This window comes from Oncorhynchus gorbuscha, linkage group LG14 (genome assembly GCF_021184085.1).
Source record: "Oncorhynchus gorbuscha isolate QuinsamMale2020 ecotype Even-year linkage group LG14, OgorEven_v1.0, whole genome shotgun sequence".
In the NCBI taxonomy this organism is placed as follows: domain Eukaryota; kingdom Metazoa; phylum Chordata; class Actinopteri; order Salmoniformes; family Salmonidae; genus Oncorhynchus; species Oncorhynchus gorbuscha.
This window is the reverse complement of record NC_060186.1, coordinates 42,401,185-42,416,279: the sequence shown is the minus strand read 5'-3', so window position 1 is coordinate 42,416,279 and position 15,095 is coordinate 42,401,185. Positions and strand designations below refer to the sequence as shown.

Here is a 15,095-nt window from a genome sequence, read left to right as displayed (position 1 = left end):
CTGTAACCTAACAAAAGGTGGAAAAAGTCAAGGGATCTGAATCCTTTCCAAAGCCAGCTCGACTGTGCATATGTGTTTATAAAGTATGTGTGTGTGCTCGCGTTATCCCCTCTACCTGCGTAGCTCCTGGTTCTGTTTCTCCAGGCTGTGCTTCATATCTAGCAGATGGTTAAGTTCCTGCTTCAGCTGCTTCTCCGAGGAGCACAGAGCAGTCACCTGCTGGGTCTGGACATTCAGGTCGTTCTGGCTCATCATGCGCTTTTTCTCCTCCTGCTCCATACACAGGCTCAGGTTCTTCACCTTGAGTGAGGAGAAATGAGACAGTGTGAGAGTGAATGAGTGTGAGAGAGTGAGAGATGATGAGGTTAGTTTTGGGTAAAGACAGCACCAAGACCTGTTCTTGCAGCTAATAGAACAGACAGAGAGAAATCTTCCCGAAACACACAAATAAAGACACACTCTCTCACACAAATAATGAATGTAGAGACAATCAGAGACTTGTCCCCCTCCCCACACACACACACACACACACACACACACACACATACATACAACCCTGAACCCCCCCACACACACACCTCCTCAGCGAGTTTGTCCTTGTGCGTGCGCAGCTCGTCCAGCTTGTGCTCAGCCTGCTTGTAGTCACCGTCCAGCATGGAGTGCTCCTTCTCCAGGTGCAGCAGCCTGGACTCCAACTGCAGCTTGTGGCTCCGCTCCTCCTGCAGCGTCCGCTCCATCCCTCACAAACGTAAGAAGTAGACAATGTTATGATAATAATAGACAATTGTATAATATGGACGCCAGATGTTTCCCAATTCTGTTGCAGACCTGAACTAGCTGATCTTATTCACCTATTCAAGGACTTGGTGATTAGTTGACAAGTTGATTCAGAAGTGCTAGGATAGATGGAACAGCTGGGGGTCCCAGAGGAGAGGTTTGAAAAGTCCTGTTTGAGCCAACACGTTTATCCAGATTGTCATTATTGGCAGTGACACATACTCACTAGGTGAGGCACATTTTCCCCCTGCTTCTTGTTGTAACATATATGTTTCTCTTATGCTCCATTTCACTAATCTATCAATTCCCAAACAACTCTACCCTTTCTCCCCCCTCACCTTTCAGGGCCTCAGACTTGGCTTCTTCGATGGACTCGTAGATCTGGTTCTTGTCAGCCAGGCGTGTCTTGGTGACCTTGTGCTCTGCCCGCTCCGCGTCAAAGCTCTGCTGCAGTGACTTGAGCTTGAACGCCAGGTCAATCTCCTGGTTGCTCTTCTCCTAATGGACCCAACCAGAGGTCAAAGGTCAGCTGTGTATGTGTGTCTCAGGATAAAGAGGGGACAGCTGCCCAATACCAAATTGATTGCCACTGTGAGAGATCTAAGAGGACTTGAGATAATTAGATCTAATATATCAATAGAAGATCTACAGTGCCTTCAGAAAGTATTCACATCCCTTGACTTTTCCACATTTTGTTGTGTTACAGCTTGAATTTTTTAAATATTAAATTGTGTCACTGATCTACACCCAATACCCCAGGGATCATCAACTAGATTCAGCCGTGGGTCAATATTTTTCTGGAGCAGATGGTAGGGGGGCCGGAACATAATTACAAATCATTTGTTGACTGCAAATTGACCGCAAGAAGCCCAAACAGATAGAATGTTTGACTAAAACATAATCATTTCAAACCTTGCGCACATTTGTATACAATCACGTGTCTCTCTATTATGCGTGGTAATGCCTGGGAACAGATTTCTTTAAATCACTTGGAGCTGATTTCCTGGAGTTTTTTACAGTCTTTTATGTCCAGCAATCAAAATCCCCCCCAAAAACACTTACATATTTTTTAAATTTGGCTCAGAAAACTTGGGGTGCCAAAAAAAACAACCCGCGGACCAAATTCGTCCCACGGGCTACCAGTTGGGGGACCCTGCAATACCCCCACAATGTGAAAGTGTAATTATGTTTTAAGAATTTTAAAAACTGAAATGTCTTGAGTCTCTAATTATTCAACCCCTTTGTTATACAAGCCTAAATAAGTTCGGGAGTAAAATTTGGCTTAACAAGTCACATTATAAGATGTATTGACACTCTATGAAATAATAGTGTTTAACATGATTTTCATCTCTGCACCCCACCCACACATACAATTATCTGTAAGGTCCCTCAGTCAAACAGTGAATTTCAAGCACAGATTCAACCACAAAGACCAGGGAGGTTTTCCAATACCTTGCAAAGAAGGGCACCAATTGGTAGATGGGTAAAAAAAAACAGACATTTAATATCCCTTTGAGCATGGTGAAGTTATTAATTACACTTTGGATGGTGTATCAATGCACCCAGTGAGATTAGACTAGATGACTTTATTAGTCACATGCACAGGGTCGAAGATGTAATTGCAGGGTACAGTGAAATGCTTAAGCTCCAAACTCCAACAGTGCAGGTCAAAAATAGAAGTGACAATAATACCAATAATAATAAATACATATTTACAACTGTAACAATCATAAATGAGGGGGGGGGGTAGAATGTCCCCGAGGGAATGTCCATAGGTACAGGCGTCCTTCCTAACAGTTGCCGGAGGGGAAGGAAACCACTCAGGCCAATGGTGATTTAAAAAAAAGTAAGTTTAATGGCTTTGATATGAGAAAAATGAGGATGGATCCACAACATTGCAGTTACTCCACAATACTAACCTAATTGACAGAGTGACAATAAGCAAGCCTGTACAGAATTTAAAAAAATCCAAAGTATGCATTCTGTTTGTAATAAGGCACTAAAGTAATACTGCAAAGAAATAAACTTTTTGTCCTGAATACAAAGGGTTGTTTGGGGAAAATCCAACACAACATCACTGAGTACCACTCTTCATGTTTTCAAGCATGGTGGTGGCTGCATCATGTTATGTGTATGCTTGTCATCGACAAGGACTAGGGAGGTTTTTTTTAAGGATAAAAAGAAACGGAATAGAGCTAAGCACAGGAAAAATCATAGAGGAAAACCTAGATCAGTCTGGTTTCCGACAGACACTGGGAGACAAATTCACCTTTCAGCAGGACAATAAACTAAAACCCAAGGCCAAATATACACGGGAGTTGCTTACCAATACGACATTGGATGTTCCTGAGATAATTTCCGCACCAAAAATGAATTAAAAACATTTTAACCCCACTTTGTAACAAAACTAAATGTGGAAAAAGTAACTTTCTGAATGCACTGTATCTTGCCCTTTGATAGGAACATATTGAGTGTTATGTAGAGTAAGTCTTCCCAGTGAAGTGCAGAGATGTGTCCATCTTGGCATATTTTGCAACAGAAAACAATAAAAGTTTACGATTGGACAGGTCCAGGTAGGCCTTCGCTGTTTCAGTCAATTGTCTTCCGTTTGGTGCCTAATGTTTCACGACCCAGCCCTCTTACCTTTTCCATGTCAGTGAGCCTATGCTGTAGCTGCCTCTTCTCCATCTGTGAATTGGAGAGAGAACCCTTCACATGCTTCACCTCCGCCTCCAGACCCTGGATATGCCCTGAGAGAGAGGGAAGATAAAGAACAACGAGAGAGAGAGAGTGAGGGAAGTAGGGACAAGAGTAAAGGTGGAGAAAGCGAGAGAGAAAATGACATGGAGAAACACAGGTACAGAAATAGGGAGAAAGGGAGTGAGAGAGACAGAGATTGGTATCGTTTTGAGGTATCTGTGAGGCAGAGGTGGCACCACAGGTCCCAGAATGGTGTGGCGGAAAAACAATTCTGGGGCACATAGTTTTTTTCTGATCTTGTAATCTAATCGCAGATGAGGAAGGCCGACATAGGCCTGTTTCAAATGGTCCTTTCGGAAATCATGTAGCGGCCTCCCCTGAATGAACGCAAAGATGTTACCAAATTTTCCAAAACAGAGTCCATCTATAAGGGTGACTTGCTCCCAGGCAGACCTGGGTCCTATTTATGCTTGGTTAAACATGCTTAATGTAATATAACCAATGGAATGGTTCCAAAAGTGCAAAACTCTGCCCCTCATGTCACAATGGAACCAACGGAATGGTTCCAAAGTGCCCACAGTTAAACCCACAGTTCAACCTGTCCAAATCTGAAACGACAACCGTATCACTTGTCTCCAGGGGTGTTTTGACTGTCCTATGTGGGAGGTATTTGAGTTGTAAACTTCTGTGTCGAGTCAGTTGTGCCGACTAAAACCTGTAAAATCCTCCCTAACAATAAGCCTTGGGTATCAAAAAAATATATAAAATCACTACTTAATAGGAAGAAGGCGGTTTATGCTGAGGGTGATAGACATGCTTTAAGAGATGTGCAACGTGAGATCAAAAGAAAGATACCAGTGGACAAGGAGGCATGTAAGCAAAGGGTGCAGAGGACCTTCTACTAAGCAAACTCAAGGGTGGCCTGGCAAGGGATTAAATCCATGGCTAACACCCCCCACAAAGACAGGAGAAAAACCCTGTGCTGACCTTGGGAGACATGAGGGTTGTCAAACAGGCTGACGTTTTGATGTTGTTCAGGGGATGTAACGCACACAAAAGCCCAGGCCCAGACAAAATAAGTGGACATGTGTTAAAGCACTGTGCTGAACAATTGGTGTTTTTACAGACATGTTCCAATCTTCGCTCGACCAGCAACACGTACCAGTATTGTGGAAAAACTCAATAATTATACCCATTCCTAAAGCATCAAATCCCTCTGTACTGAATGACTACCGCCCTGCCGCCTTGACATCCTTAGTAATGAAATGCCTTGAGAAACTTGTGAGAAGTCATGTTCTCAGCGCCACCCAGAAGCTCCTTGACCCGTTTCAGTTAGTCTTACAGCGAAGCAGAGGAGTGGATGATGCCATTCTTACTCTTCTCAACATGGTCCTAGGTTTTGGCCTTTCTAGGGAGTTGTTCCTAGCCACCGTGCTTCTACACCTGCATTGCCTGCTGTTTGGGGTTTTAGGCTGGGTTTCTGTACAGTACTTTGATATATCAGCTGATGTAAGAAGGGCTATTTAAATCAATTTGATTTGAAATAAATTTGATTCTATAGACATCTAGAGTGAGCTAAATCCCATGTCAGGATTTTGTTTGTTGACTTTTCTTCTGCCTTCAACACAATCCAGCCTTACATTCTGCCACAGAGACTCATTCGGGACTTCTCCTGAGATGGGGTTATGGTTTTGCGGCTGTCGGACTTCCTGAGCCAGAGGTCACAGTGAGTCAAAATAGGCCCCCACGTGTCAGACATACACACCACCAACACAGGCTCTCACCAGGGATGTGCTTCATCCCCACTCCTGTATATCGTGTACACTAATAGTTGTAATAGTTCCCATCCTGACAGGCACCTCATTAAGTTCGCTGATGACACTGCCTTGATCATCCTCTTGTATGATGACAAGGAACACCATGGCCGGGTCCTAAATGACTTTGTAGAGTGGTGTGACAAATCACACTTGGTCTTCAATACCAACAAGACTAAAGAGCAGGTGCATATACTTCAGGAAGTATACAACACCCACAGTTGAAGTCGGAAGTTTACATACACCTTAGCCAAATACATTTAAACTCAGTTTTTCACAATTTCTGACATTTAATCCTAATAAAAATTCCCTATCTTTGGTCAGGTAGATCACCACTTTATTTTAAGAATATAAAATGTCAGAAAAATAGAGAGAATGATTTATTTAAGCTTTTATTTCTTTCATCACATTCCCAGTGGGTCAGACGTTTACATACACTCAATTAGTATTTGGTAACGTTGCCTTTAAATTGTTTAACTTGGGTCAATTGTTTAGGGGTAGCTTTCCACAAGCTTCCCACAATAAGTTTGTACATTTTGGCCCATTCCTCCTGACAGAGCTGGTGTAACTGAGTCACACACAATTTTCTATAGGATTGAGGTCGGGGCTTTGTGATGGCCATTTCAATACCGTGACTTTGTTGTCCTTAAGCCATTTTGCCCCAACTTTGGAAGTATGTTTGGGTTCAATGTCCATTTGGAAGACCCATTTGCGACCAAGCTTTAACTTCCTGACTGATGTCTTGAGATGTTGCTTCAATATATCCACATAATTCCCCTTCCTCATTATGCCATCCATTTTGTGAAGTGCATCAGTCCCTCCTGCAGCAAAGCACCTCCACAACATGATGCTGCCACCCCCGTGCTTCACGGTTGGGATGGGGTTCTTCGGCTTGCAAGCATCCCCCTTTTCCTCCAAACATAATGATGGTCATTATTACCAAACAGTTCTATTTTTTTCTCCATCAGACCAGAGGACACCATGTGCAGTTGCAAACCATAGTCTGGCATTTTTATGGCGGTTTTGGAGCAGTGTCTTCTTTCTTGCTGAGCGGCCTTTCAGGTTATGTCGATATAGGACTCGTTTTACTGTGGATATAGATACTTTTGTACCTGTTTCCTCCAGCATCTTCACAAGGTCCTTTGCTGTTGTTCTTAGATAGATTTGCACCTTTCGCACCAAAGTACTTTCATCTCTAGGAGACAGAGCGTGTCTCCTTCCTGAGCGGAATGGCGGCTACATGGTCCCATGGTGTTTATACTTGCGTATTATTGTTTGTACAGATGAACGTGGTACCTTCAGGCATTTGAAAATTGCTCCCAAGGATGAAGCAGACAATTTATTTTCTGAGATCTTAGCTGATTTCTTTTGATTTTCCCATGATGCCAAGCAAAGAGGCACCGAGTTAGAAAGTAGGCCTTGAAATACATCCACAGGTACACCTCGAATTGACTCAAAGGATATCAATTCGCCTATCAGACGCTTCTAAAGCCATGACATCATTTTCTGGAATTTTCCAAGCTGTTTAAAGGCACAGTCAACTTAGTGTATGTAAAGTTCTGACCCATTGGAATTTTGATACAGTGAATTATAAATGAAATAATCTATGTGTAAACAATTGTTGGAAAAATGACTTGTGTCATGCACAAAGTAGATGTCCTAACCAACTTGCCAAAACTACAGTTTGTTTAACAAGAAATTTGTGGAGTTGTTGAAAAACGAGATTTAATGACTACAACCTAAGTGTATGTAAACTTCCGACTTCAACTGTACCTCTGCAACATCTATCAGAGGTCAGAACATATAAATTGTAGAGGAATACATATATCTGGGTGTCCTCTTGGACAATACGCTTCAGTGGAGTAAATGTACAGACCTGATCTACAAAAAGAGCCAATCTTTTACATACCTTTCATTGAGAGCATTTTAACATGTTGTATTGTTTGTTGGTTTGGTAATGCCACTGTCAGCCAGAGAAATATGCTGAGAAGGAGCATCACCACAGCAAGCAAGGTACATGGAGTCAAACAGACAGGCCTGGATGAGATCTTTAAGGTCAGGGCCCACCGCAAGGCTCACAAAATAATTTTAGACCCAAGTCACCCCCTGTACCCGGACTTGAACTACTCCCCTCTGCGCGCAGGTATAGGGCACCCCTCAGCAGGAAAAACAGAACGAGACAATCATTTGTGCCAGGTGTGATATCCTACCTAAATAGCTCAGGCTAATGTTCCTATCGACCCAGTAAGGCCAGCAGGCTAGTCTCTTTTTATTGGTATGTAACTGTTATGAAAGTTGTATTGTCAATTTGTTTTCTATTTAAACGTGTACATGACACTGAAACAAAATTCCCCATGGGGACAATAGAGTCAGTAAAGAGTTTGCACTTTTACTTTACTTTACTTTAAAGTGATGTAACCTCATCCCCAGTCTCACCCTGCAGGTCCAGTATAATCTCTGTCCCTAGGCTGCGGTCCTGCCTCTCGGCCTCCAGGTCGGCCTGCAGACCCATAAGCTGCTGCTCCAGGCCCATCTTGGCATTCTCCAGCTGGGTGCAGTTGTCCACCAGCTCCCTGAGGTTGAACTCCAGGGCCTGGGCCTGCTTCTGGGCCTCTGACTGGCTCCTCCGCAGCCGCCCCGCCGCCTCCTGCTCGTCAACCAGCACCGCTGTCGCCTCCTCCAGCTGAGAGATATAGAGGGAGAGAAGGAACCGCCTGAGAAATGCCACTCTACCGCTGCTGTCCGACTGTACAATAACTGTTGTTCTTAAATGTTTTTAAAGTATCATTTATAACGATACATTTTTATCAATAGTTTCCCAATCGAGAAATAAATAAGAAAAAGCTGAAGTGTTTTCTTATGCTATTTTCAATGCAATTTGTATGATGTTAATTTCTTCATTTTTTTATTCAATAAAGTGAAAGTAGTCAGTCCATTCCTGGTCGGCTATCATATATTCTTGGTATTTTAGAAGCCATCTCTTGTCAGTTGTTCCCTTGAGCAAGGCACCCAAGCTTACATCCCCTCGTGGAGTTTGTGTGTGTGTGTGTTTCTCAAGAGGTTGGGTTAAGAAAGCAAAAAAAACATTTCTGTGATCTGAAAAATCACAAGATAGTGAAGCATACTTATTCAAAGGAACACATGCATACAAGCTTGCTCTCCCTCACCTGTCTCTGCAGCTGGATGTTCTTCTCGTTGGAGAGCTGAGAGTTCTGGTTCCTCCTCTTCAGCTCTTCAAGCTGGTCGTTTACTAGACATGGTGATGGAATGGATTAAAATACTCAAAGCTTGGTGATGAGTTGGTTATTTGAATCAGCTGTGTAGTGCTAGGGCAAAAAACTAAATGTGCACCGGGGGGAATTCACTTTTTAATGCTAGTTAAGGTTACTTTAAGCATAGTTACATTTCAGGCACATCTTGCGCCATAGGCTCCACTCGTCTGTCCGGTCACACATGTAAACAACTAGCTTGCCTGCTCTATCTGCACTGATTGGTGAAGTAATTTCATTAGCTAAATGTAAAAAAAGAGAGGTTGATTTTACAGTTTAAAAACCTAACAGAAAAGAACAATATGAACCGGTACTTTTTTAGGGTTCGAATCGGTTCAGAACTTTATTTTGCTGGTCAGAAGCGGAACGAAACAAAACGTAGAATGTATGCACACATGACTGTAAGTCGCTTTGGATAAAAGCGTCTGCTAAATGGCATATATATATATATATAAAACAAAAAATATCTTTAATGGCTAGGCACCACAGGCTAAAATTTTAGTTTTGCATCTAATGTTACTAATTAATTTTGAGATGTTTTTGGTATTTTGGTCCTTTAATGAGTACCTTCAAAAAGTAAACAAACATAATATAAATGCATATTATTTTATCAAACCACCGTAATCAACATTTCATGAATTGTAACAACTTTTACCTGGACATACATCTATAATTTAAAAGCTCACTACATTTAATCACACACTATTGTCAAGCCCATTTTATAGAGAATGTTAGAAACTGGACTATGAAGTAACTTACTTTGAAGAGATTGTGAATAGGCATTTGGCGATTGATAGGCTAAATTCACAAATTCACATTTTTCTCAGTTTCAGAATAATCTACAGTCACCACACTTTGTCTAGTTATCCTTAGATATATTCTCCAGATTTACTCAGAGGGAATTGTTGATATGTTGCCACATTTTTATTCTTGATAACATTTCCTTGGAACAATTTGCCAAAAATGGCTTTAGAATTTTACAGATGGAAAGATGGAAAAAAGTATTTATCCATAATCTCTTCTGAATTAATCTAGTCCTGGAGTGTCTAAACAAAATGAAACCAACATATTTAGGCTGACTTCATCCAGTGTCCAGAAAAATGTATGTGTGATATGTAAATATGTGCATATTTAATAAGATATCACATAATTTGCATATTGTACATAAAAAGTATTATATTTGTGTCATTTAACTGGTAAAAATGTATTGTGATATGATTTTAAAAAGAAAAACAATATTAGGTTGTGGTGCCTGGCATTAAAGCCAACAGATAAAATGTCTTGATTTGTTATAAGCATGCACAAGCCCTTGTTATGGTATCTGTGAAGGAATGTTAAAATTACACAAATGCAAGTAACAGTCAGGATCACTGTAAAGTGATAATAAAACAAGAGCCAATGCTTATGACAAGTATTTTAATGCATTATAAGCTAATTACAAACTCATTATAATCAGTATACTGGGCTTAGCTTACGCTCATTCTCGAGGCTGCGTTTCCTGCCTGCCTCCATCTCCACCTTGCGGAGGTTCTCAGCACTCTGGTGCTGCAGCAGGGTCCCTCTCTCTCTCCAGCTGCCTCAGCGATGACTCCACTCTCTGCCTGCTGTTCATCTACAGGGACAGGGAAGGGTTCATGCATGATGTGCATAGTCAAAACATTACTGACCATTAATAAATCTATTGAACATCGCTAGACTCACCTCCTCGTCGATCTCTTTGACCAGCTTCTCTAGACGGCTAGTGGTAGTCCTGGGGAGAGAAGAGCATGTGTGAGTGTGTGTGTGTGTGGTGTGTGTGCTTGTGTGTGTGTGTGTTCTGAGGTGAGCCATACTTGCACTTGTGCTCGAGGTCGTCTTTGGCCTGCATCTCATGGTTGAGCTGCTCCTCCAGACAATGGAGTTTATTTTGTAGCTGATCGGGAATAAAAGAGTAGTGGAGGAGAGTTAACAAGTACACACTAACATGGAGCTCACCAGATGCACACTCAAGTGTCAATATGTCTGTCAGATATAATTATATTTAGTCTGTATTAGAGTTCTGGTCTGTCTGTCAGATAGTTCTATTGTGTCTGTCTTTCTGAAGAAAAAAAACGGACCATTTCAGAACAATGAAAAAAGGTCTTGGCGGTAACGAGGTTGGTAACGGCATGGATTTTGTGAGACGAAGCGCAGCCTATCCTGTGATGCACAATGCCCTAATGCCCATGGAACAAGAGAGGAGATGTGATTTTTGTGCTGGTAACACTCGTATTAATAAACATTTAAAAAAACTCATGTTTTTTTTCCCCATTTGGTTTAATTTGGTTTCAAAACCAAGCAAATAGCCTCCCTTTTGTCCTGCCCAATGCGTTCACCAAGAAGCCAAGTCTATCAATAAAGGATTTGACCTGTGAGACTGCTTTGAAATACATCTTAAATCACCAAAGCTTTATTAAAAGATCAAGTTTGGGAGCAGCAAAACAGTGAGCCAGAAATCCCCTTTTTTTCTTTGCATTGTGAAGGCCTACATTATTTTAGCCAGCTCCTGTTGTGGACGTGTGTAAAAACCCTTCCACGTAGGCTACCCATGTCCATATGTCCATCGTGAAACGAGAGATGGGATGATGCTGGTGACCCTTGCATTTAGAACTTATTTTCCTGTAACAATTGCTTTTCTGTTTCATACGACTAAAAACCAAACCCTCCATAGTCTCCCCATACTCTAGGACTATAGGTTATAACTAAGGCTGGTTTAAAAACTAAGGCTGGTTTGTGGCCCCCACCCACATCAATGTTGCCCGTTACTGCTGTAGACTATTTAACAAACTAGGCTATAACGGACTAACATTCAAATTGGAGTTGATGACAACATAATACATAAAAGACCGCAAGTACACAACTTGGAGAAACCAAATATTTAGCCACGGAACACGTTCTGATGGGCCTGTGAGGGGTCAAGCCTCCAATTGATTTATTCATCAAAGCCCAGCCCTTTCGCGCCACCACCAGCCCTTTCGCGCCCATAATTCCCACAGTGAAAATATTTCTGACACACCCCTGGACCTATAGTGCCACCATACTATTATTTACCATTGCGTTAGGGTTGTGGGTGAGCCCTGAGGGTACCCTGAGAGTTCTAGTTTGTCTGTCTGCCTGAGCGTTCTATTTTGTCTATCTGTAGGAGTTTAACTTTGTCTGAGAGTTCCATTTGTTACTTCTGATAGTTGTATTTTGTATGACAGTTCTATATCTTCTGTCTGAAAGTTCTATTTTGTTTATCTGAGAGTTATATTTATTATTTTAATTTAAAAAAGGTATAATGTTTTTATTTGGCAGGGACAATGCACACCAAAAAAATAAGTACTGAGAAAACATGTCGCACCAGATTGAGCTAATAGCTCATTTCTATCTGTAGTCCCTAAAACATCTAGACATAGGTGAATTCTACATCATACAGTAAACAAAACCCACAGAAATCAGGACATAGAGGAGTTTCAACAAAGAAGTCAAAATATTGCACAGAGAAACACATTGCTATTGGATAGAAATGGTAATATACCAATATACCTTAATAAAAAGGAAGTATTGTACATTGCCCAGTTATTGCACATAATTAAATTAAACCTGCATATTTACTACTTCACTAATATTTACTTCTGTTGCAATAAATGTCAGTATGGTGTTCAAATCAGTTCAAATCAATAAGTTCCTGACTGATTGGACTTTATAAACAAACAAAAAACTATCTCAGTCAAGAACGCTTGGATGCTGCTACATGTTTTCAAAGCAGAGGGGAGACCATTCCATTTCTTAGCTGCTTTGAATGAGAAGGTTGATTGTGGAAAGGTGGTGGACCGTTTGGGGAGGCTACAGTCCCCCCTGGTGGAAGTTATTGTTACCCTGCTATTTTGATCGGAGCAGAGGTTTACAAAGACCCTCGGGGGTGGAAGTGTTAGATTGTGAGTTATCTTGTAAACCAAGCTGATATCTGAGAACAGAATTACGTTGTAAAAACAAAACAAGTTGAACTTTGTGATTATATTGCAGCGGTAGTAGTGACGTGTTTTTTGTCCAATATTTTCAGTACTCCTTTGTAGAGTGATTTGAGAGGTTTCACGCAGTGGTGTAAAAAGTAGCCAATTATCATACTTGAGTGAAAGTAAAGATACCTTAACAGAAAACTCAAGACTCAAGTATGTGAAGTCACCCAGTAAAATATTGCTTGAGTAAAAGTAAAAAATGATTTAGTTTGAAATGCACTTATGTATCAAAAGTACATGTAATTGTCAAAATACACTTCTGTATCAAAAGTAAAAGTATAAATCATTTCAAATGTCTTATATTAAGCAAACCAGATGGACCATTTTCTTGTTTTTTAGATGTATGGATAGGCAGGGGCTATCTCCAACACTCAGACATAATTTACAAATGAAACATTTGTGTTTAGGGAGTCCGCCAGATCAGAGGCAGTAGGGAATTATCTTGATAAGTGTGTGTATTGGACCATTTTCCCATCCTGTTAAGGATTCAAAATGTAATAAGTACTTTTGGGTGTCCGGCAAAATGTATGGAGTAAAAAGTACAATGTTTTTTTCAAATGAACGTAATGAAGTAAAAGTTCAAAAATACTTTTAAAAGTTCAAAAATGTAAACATACTTTTACTTAAGTACTTTACACCACTGGTTTCAGGGATGTGTCACATGCTTGTAACCAGCTGGTGATGCAGTAGGAGAGATGGGGAGAAAACCAAAGCATACAAGAATTTTCTGGAAGCCTCGATGGGAGAAAGCATTTCTGATGAACAGGAAATTGGCTTGGCTATATTGGATTGTGTTGGTAATTTCTTTTATGTGTTTTATTTAATGTGAGGGAGGGCTCTAGGATTATACCAAGGTATTGAATTCTGAAACAGTTTAGATTTTTTGGACATGTATGAGGATGTCGGGAAAGACCTGCTGCTTTTGATTGACATAAATACATGGACACTGTTTTCCCCACATTTAGGGTGAGACAGGAGTCATTGAACCATTGTGAAACATTCTCCATAACTGATGCTAACTTGGCAGCCACTTGTTCAGCACACTTTCCATGGATGTAGATGACCGTGTTGTCAATGTACATTTGGATCTCCACTCCCTGGCATACAGAAGGAAGATCATTGATATGTAGGCTGAACCACAGTCAATAGCATTTTGGGAGAGGTTGAAACTGGAGAGTTTTGGTTGACGTTAACAACATGCTGAGTGGTTCACCTTAAACCAAAACTGCAAGAGGGACCGGCCCTTTATTCAGTGGTGCTGTGAGCTGTTCCTACAACTTTTTAAGCCACCTTAGATATGACGGGATTATACTGATAGGCCGGTTGTTGCGCACTTCCTGCTGGTCTCCAGATTTACAGTCGGAAGTCGGAAGTTTACATACACTTCGGTTGGAGTCATTAAAACTCATTTTTCAACCACTCCACACATTTATTTTTAACAAACTATAGTTTTGGCAAGTCGGTTAAGACATCTACTGTGTGCACAGTATAGACTTTACGTCCATCCCCTCACCCCGACCTGGGCACGAAACAGTCACCCTCAAAGCATCGTTACCCATCGCTCCACAAAAGCCGCATCCCTTGCAGAGCAAGGGGAACCACTACTTCAAGGTCTCAGAGCAAGTGACGTCACCGATTGAAACGCCACTAGCGTGCACCACCGCTAACTAGCTAGCAATTTCACATCGGCTACACTCACCCCCCTTTTGACCGCCTCCTCTTTCCTCAGCAAATAGTGATCCGGGTCAACAGCATCAATATATCAGTATAACTTTAATCCGTCCCCTCGCCCCTACCCAGGCGCGAACCAGGGACCCTCTGCACACAGACAATGGTCACCCACGAAGCATCATCACCCATCGCTCCACAAAAGCCACGGACCTTGCTGAGCAAGGGGAACCACTACTTCAAGGTCTCAGAGTAAGTGACATCACCGATTGAAATGCCACTAGCGCGCACCACCGCTAACAAGCTAGTCATTTCACATCGGCTACACATGCCAAAGGATTTTTTTTCCCCAAAATTGTTTACGGACAGCTTATTTCACTTATAATTCACTGTGTCACAATTCCAGTGGGTCAGAAGATTACATACACAAAGTTGACTGTGCCTTTAAACAGCTTGGAGAATTCCAGAAAATTATGTCATGGCTTTAGAAGCTTCTGATAGGCTAATTGACAACATTTGAGTCAATTGGAGGTGTACCTGTGGATGTATTTCAAGGCCTACATTGAAACTCAGTGCCTCTTTGCTTGACATCATGGAAAAATCAAGAGAAATCAGCCAAGACCTCATAAAAAATTTGTAGACCTCCACAAGTCTGGTTCATCCTTGGGAGCAATTTCCAAATGCCTGAAGGTACCACGTTCATCTCTACAAACAATAGTATGCAAGTATAAACAACATGACGCAGCCATCATACCGTTCAGGAAAGAGACGCATTCTGTCTCCTAGAGATGAACGTACTTTGATGCAAAAGGTCCAAATCAATTCCAGAACAACAGCAAAGGACCTTG

The 15,095-nt window shown here is 41.4% G+C and overlaps 1 pseudogene; it reads right to left on the bottom strand.

The window, feature by feature from the left end:
• LOC123995524 overlaps positions 1-15,095 on the bottom strand; it is a 43,118-nt pseudogene that overhangs the window by 10,058 nt on the left and 17,965 nt on the right.